Below are 7,641 nucleotides of genomic sequence, written 5' to 3' on the forward strand. Positions count from 1 at the left end.
CAGAAAGTTGTTAGTTGAGACAGGTCATTGGTACCGTCGGTTTCAAGCCCGATAATAAGGCCCGTTTAAGGTATCCTTATCAAGCTCTCTTCAGCCAATATTCGTCTCGTATATATATATATATATATATATATATATATATATATATATATATATATATAATAGGAACAATTATTCCCCTATGGAAAAACATAGCTTGGCAAACGCAGACGCAACATAGGTCTTACACATATTCGAAGTTGCATTCATCCGCTATAATAAAATTGTATATACTTTCCTATAAAATATCACAATCCAAACTACGTCTTAATTACTGGTGGTAGCACAATTTTTACTCCCTAACTATTTTCTCCTCTCCCTTACCCAATCATAACCGGGAAGTTGTGTGTTTTTTTTTTAAATTTTCTTATCATCTTGTTCTTGGGGATGGGGCATCCTACCAGATGTTATACATGCCTTTGCTATCTCAGAAATTCCAAATAAGAGTTTTTGTTAAGATTATAACTTTAAGTGTAATTCTCTAACAAAAAAAGTTAGGGAAAATATAAATTGAAACAATATTGGATACGAGCTTTTTAAAACATTAATCTTCTCTGCTAGCTATATTAATAAACTGGGAACAATAATTCCCCTAAAGAAAACAAAAAACAAAACAAAGCATTATAGCTTAGCAAACAAAGACGCCACATATAAATTCACTATTATCAAACTACTACACACAAACTTGCGAAGGTTTACCGCATTGTTGTACCTATTTACTATGCCTCCCCACGGGACAGAGTTAGACACCAGGGTCGTTTTTTAACGTGGAGAAAGGGCACAAAAATAAAAAAAAATTGTCTCAGTCGTGAAGGATTTCTCCTATACTGAAAGAGAACGAGAAATGGAAGTACCGCATCTGAAGAACAGATACTACGCTTTGATCATGGTCAAAAGGCCAAGTAGTCGCATTAATCCATTAAAATAAAATACAGTAGAACGCCGGAATACGTCATTAAAATTAGTATCAAAATACAGTACAGTACAGTATATATATATTTTTTAATTCAATTTTCACCCCAAACAAGGCACAGTGCCATTTTTAAGTAGAGGACTACTATCGGGAACATAAGTTGCAAGGATATTATGAACGGAGATGAGTAGCAAGATGTCTGTTCACATTACACTTAAACTTCTGCGTGTCAGTACAGTAGGGAGAGCAGAATCCCGGAAGGGAGTTCCAAAGTCTAACAGTTCTGGGGAAGGAACTATTGGAGTAGAAGGCTTTCTTACACCTGGGGATTTCTACTGTGGGATTTAGCTGCTCGTCAGGTTTATCCGTGTTATTTAAGTCGAGGGGATACAAGTGCTAGTAGTTCGTCAGAGCATCCACCATTAAAATACTTGTAGAACCGGCAGAGGGATGCCACATTTCATCGATGGATACAATATATAATATACACGTATAATCAAATCTATATAATTATAAAACTTAAATGACCTTTTAACGGGTGTTCTAACCCAACATCCGGTTTACGACTTCCGGTTGTGCATGCGTAAACGAATAAACACAAATCGTTGGGCCGGTTCGTTCGAGCAAACGGACGTCCTTAGAAAAGCGAATATCTTAAATATATTGAATAAAAAACTTAAAGATATGGGAAGCAAACGCAAAACGTGATTACAAATAATACGTATAATCATCGACCTGTTTCATATATACAATATATATTATACTAAATAATCAACGCGACAATAAAACGTATTGTTTTACTGTGTACGTTTACAGCGTCCCATTTTTTTTCACGTTTAAATTATCAAAATAAACAATTGTTAAACTTTCTGCTTTTTTTACATCGTTCATTTCCGTATTATGTTTAAGTTATTTTAACGCAATTTTCTTACAAATAAATCTACTTTAACCCGTTGACAACCATAAGAGCATTTTACAACGGCGATTTACTCACCGCCTTCCTTTTATTTTAATTTATTCTCCATTTTTTAATACACCTTTCTTAAAAACATTCATACATTTTCTTCTACACTACCAACATAAATAAATAACCCCGAAAATATGTTTCTTTTTAAATTGCGTTACAAATAAACAATCAATGCGACAATAAAACGTATTGTTTTACTGTGTACGTCCTAATTTTTTTTTTTTTTCGTTTAAATTGAAAGATATATCAAAATTTGAATTTAACTATAATAAGTATTATGGTATCTGTTCAGTGCACATTTACCTATAAGTACGGCAAACTACTTATAATTCAATGGCTGTAGGCGTTTTTTTTTAAATAAACAATTATAAACAGAACAACTCATAGAAATCTATCTATATTCTTCTTTCATTCTAATATACTTTCATAGAAATGTTTCTGTTATGTCACAAAAAACCTATTTTCTTTACGTCACCAGTGTCATGCTCATACATTAATTCCATAGCTAATATAACATACTGACCCAACGGGTCATGGGTAGTCTAGTAACATTATAAATATTATGTAGATAGATAGATAGATAGATAGATAGATAGATGGTGTAGTGGATAAGCATGGAAACACACTTCAGCAGAACTCCGGGATACGGCATTAATCCATTTCAGAGTTGGTATCGTAAGGTGTAATCACTGTACGGCGGGTCTACGCAAAATTTTATACAGTGCATATTAAAAATTAACACAATACAGTAGAGTATATAATACATAGGTATATAATCAAATAATATTATAAATAAAACCGTAAGGCGGGGAAATACCGTAACCAGGGGCCGGAAAAAAAAACATTGTATTCCACATTGTAACCTGAAAAAACGTATCCTACGGCCACCGTATCCCGGGTTCTACTGTATTATATTTATTTCTCCGAGCACCACAATACAAACTTTTCTTTTTTAACCATGGGAGTCACCACTTATCAAGGCCCGAATGCCACTCAAGGATAAGGGTCAATGAACGTAAGATGATGGTGTAGTAATCGTTGATGGTGGAGATTGGGTAGAATTTGATTATTTATGGGAACGGTTCAACAAGAATTTGTTTACATTGGATTTGAAGGCTACCATGTTGTATTTAAACGGGAAGCAGACCAGAGGAACAGTCTTCCACAGGCGGCAGTTCTGGGAAAGAAGTTTTGTTCATGGAATTTGTGTTTAGATTTAGAAACAGACAGGGAGTGGGGAAAATCGTTTGTAGTGGTTGTAGCTAGTCGGGTGTTTTTTGTGAATTTTGCAAGACGAGGCCATAGATTGGAGTTTAGACGAGCACTTGCCATGAAAATAGTAATAGAGCAGAGACAGGCTCGCAATGTCTTTTCTGTAGGAAAGAGAAAAGGGCATCACTCGCTAGGTTTCGAAGCCAGTTTTGAACTCTGTCATTATTTCTATCATTACCATGTTAGCAAATGTCTGCGTAAGTATTGCACAAGGACCGTTGATAAAAATCGAAAACTAAACCAAATACTGGTAAAACATCACATTTTCACAAAATTGTCAAAATTTGTAGAATACGTTTCAATTTCTTTGGAAATATTTTCGATGTTTGTATGGGCAGAAAATTTAAATATTTCAGATTGGCATTAAATTTGATCAATAATCAATAGACACCAGTTAAGCAAGATTCCTTGAATTTTAATTCCTTTCTTAAGACCTTTTGAGCTTGAGCCTTGAATTTTAGACATTTTCTAGAATCGAAATCGTGTAATAGACTTTGATGAAAATTGGTGTAAGGATTCTAGACATGAGGTTTAGTTTCATTATGTCTTGAATTTAATCTTTGTAAGCAAACATAAAAGTGGTGTCAAAATGTCATGTTCAGAAAACTAATTTTACTTGTCTTATAAGTAGTGTGTGTGTGTGTGTGTGTGTACACATTTGGTCATTAAAAACGGGCAAAAGTTATATGCTGTTGATTTAAAATGAGTGCTTTATGTCAAATGAATAAATTTGTGCTCAGTTTTGCATTAAATACTAATCTCTGTTCATCTCTATATATCTGAATGGGGTTTTTTTCACGGAGGATGCCTCCAGGGTAAATGTTTTTTCACATGCTTTATTTCCGTTAAGGGAATTTTCATTAAACAATGTTCTATTGTCGAGAGTGTTTTTATTCAAGAAGTCTGAAGAAATGCTGGTTGTAAAAATTTTCAAATGCCATAATGCTTGAAATTGTCGAACTGGTATGGAAACAATTGTAACTTAAAATGAAATACACTTTCTGTTGCTATCAACACCTTTTTTGAAGTCTTGGTTTTGTTTATATTATATATATATATAATATATAAAATATATTTTAGTCATCGACATACAGTCCTGTTTCGTTGTATCACAACTCATCAGTGCCACTAGACTATCACCTATCTCAAGTCGAGGATCGAACCTAGAACCGTCGTGATGACAGTCGGCAGTTCTACCTCTCGACCACGGAAGCGGTTCCCGCAACTAATCTGTCCGAATGTCTATTCAAATAAACATCCGTCCGCCACTCGTAAAGTGCTCAAATGTTTGTTTGTAAACAAACCGCGAGCTTCGCATTTTTCAGCCAAATTAAGTAGCGAGTGAGATTATTTATGATAGTGCTCTACCCAAGGAGGGGGGCTATATAATATATAAAATATATTTTAGTCATCGACTTAAGTGTATTTAATTTTCCATTCGCAACAGTAAAATCCAAGGGAATAGCGTAATTGGAAGATGGTCCAAAATAATCCAAAAGGCCGAAGAGGGGGGAAAAATTCCAATAATATTAATAGAAAAATAAGATATGCTTTTAACACGGCTGCTGAGACCGAAGTTTATTATATATATATATATATATATATATATATATATATATATATATAGCAGGCAATGGTGAAATCCTGAATTTAGTGGATGTGACCAGGCAGCAAATGAAACCGTTATTAATGGATCAATGATGCCTATATTATAGAATGTTGAACGGAAGAGGGCAAGATCGATCTCATGACCTAGATCTAACAGTTCAGTTAGAGAACAACCGCAACCTACTGTAGTAGTATCGCACACAGATGGTGACAAGCTATCAAATGACCTAAATGATTCAAACCCAAACTATAAACCCATACAACATCGATCGTCGTGCAGGTCAACAAGGATTGCATTCTGGAGTTTCTGCTTTGGCCACGGATTTCGCAAAATATGCTAAAAAACATGTTTAATCGCAAACAAAAAATTGCTGAATGTATCTACATTCAATGTAAGAACGTTACAGCCGGTTCATCAGATACCAGAACTCATAGCAACAGCAATCAAATATCATGAATTTTGTTGAGCCTTCTTGCCATAAAATCATTGAACAGCATCAAAAAGATAACGTCACGTGTTATCGTGGCAACCTTTAATGGGAATGTTTAGCAACGTTGAGCCTGGTCAGCACTAAAATGGGTGACCATTTGGGATTACCAGATGCTGTATGTGCTCTTCGCTATCTCCGCATTGTTTCCAGTCAGCCTTGGGCCTCTCCTTGCCACTGGACCAAAGCATGGCCGATTCAGGAGAGGTGAGGTTGAGGATTGCGCAACCCTTGCCTCACAATTATATCTGCAACTACCTTAACAGGAGTGTCCATTGTTTCTTAAGACTGAATGGAGGCACTGAATTACCCTTACTCCAAAAGTAACAGAAATCAGGATGCTAGCGTTTTGTTCACATTATCGACTGCTGAGAGTGCTCAATTCTTTTACTCATGTTCTTTGTATGTTTTTAAATTACGTTTTGATTTTCTTTTTAATTGGATGGTGGTTGGAGTCAGTCGTCACAATGGCAGGAATGCAGCAAGACCTGTGGGATAGGACAAAAACTGAGATACCGTCAGTATAACCTACCAAAGCCAGCTCCTAATGGCAAAGAATGCACAGGAAGCGCCACGGACCCGAAAGTTTATATTGTCAATAAATGTTCTGGTAATATTTGTTTTTTGTTGTTTTTTGTTTTCATATATTGTTATGTGGTGGCCCTTTGGATATGATCACAGCGTAGTATCTGTGTTAGGTTGTGGTGGGCAGTGCTAACGGTCAGAACGATTATTATGATTAATTGTTAAATTATTGAGGTTAAAAAAATATCCAGAAAATGTTTTAAAAGAAAGGAATGTTAGTTAAAATATTTAACAGATGCACACAAGGCCAACTTGAAATAATACTGCATTTGCCCTTTTGCACTTGGGGACGTCCTACTTAACACCCAATTTTTAAAACGTTTTTTTATTAGTGTGTAAAAGCAAAAAAGATTACAATAAAGGTAATACAATAATTCATTTGCGTCGAGGGTGGGGGGAAAAAAGTACAAGCAGTGGTAAGTAGGAGACTCCCAAGCCAGTCTTGTTGATAGACCGCCCATTCCACTTCGGTTTGCAAAGGAACCTGAGCACCTGCGGGCCCATCTTTAAGGGGGGATGCTCTCTAGTTGGGACGAAATGGAGAAAAGAAAATTTTTGGAGTGAAGGATGGGGGGGGGTGATTGATTTCTTTCTCTCCGTGATGGGTGAAATTTAGAGGGAGGCATGAAAAGAAAAAATTGCAGTTAAGAGGAAGTGGGGATCTTGGATTAATCGGGGAGGGATGGAGCACTCACTCGGCAAGCTAAAAGGCTAAAGATAAAATTACACTTGACGGAACTGCACGTTCCACACCTAGGCAGGGAATATGTATTCAAATTTGACTCCTTTTCGTATACACAGACTTGCTACATGTATCCATCTTCTGTCAAATGTCGTGCGATGCAGCCTTCTTCTATCACATCTGATCTTCACTCGTAGTTGGTGTTTAAAGAAAGTGATCAGATCCTGCCACCTTGCAGACACGACATCCAAATTACCATTCTCGCCATGGCCCGAATCGTAATGTTGACCATTTGTCTTTTGATCTTGTCCTGAGTTCCAAAACAGAGAACGAAAACTCCAGATGATTATATAACTCCAGATGCACACAAGGCTCAACTAGACTCCATGATGACAAATAGGGAATGGAACAATAGTGTCAAAAACTATGAAGCATATCACTCCAAAGGAGGCATTTCTCCTGATCACCGCATAATCACGTTGAATATTAATCTCAATTTATGAGCAAATAAACAAAGATCAAATACAAATACTAACAACAACTGGGAGCTAATGCAACAAAATGAAAATCTACAAAACCAATTCACTGTAAAAAATCGCTATGAGGCACTTCAAAGCAATAACGCTAATGAAAGTAAGGATATAGATGATGAAGGCGTGAATAAACACTTGATCAAAGCCCATAATAAAACTGCAGATTTATTCCAAAGAAAGAAAAGGTGAAATAAAAGCTACCTCGGGAAAATGAACAAATTCAAATTAAAAGAAGAGAACTAAGCAGGCTAGCACAAACAAAAAGCACCATCAACAGCAGAAATAATATAAAAAAAACATCACCAATAGCAGAAAAAATATAAAAAACCACCATCAATAGCAGAAACAATATAAAAAATACCATCAATAGCAGAAACAATATAAAAAATACCATCAATAGCAGAAACAATATAAAAAACACCATCAATAGCAGAAACAATATCAAAAAACACTATCAATAGCAGAAACAATATTAAAAATACCATCAATAGCAGAAATAATATAAAAAACACCATCAATAGCAGAAATAATATAAAAAACACCATCAATAGCTG

The sequence above is a fragment of the Euprymna scolopes genome, chromosome 35 (genome assembly GCF_053919585.1).
Source record: "Euprymna scolopes isolate OS-2025 chromosome 35, ASM5391958v1, whole genome shotgun sequence".
Lineage (NCBI taxonomy): Eukaryota > Metazoa > Mollusca > Cephalopoda > Sepiida > Sepiolidae > Euprymna > Euprymna scolopes.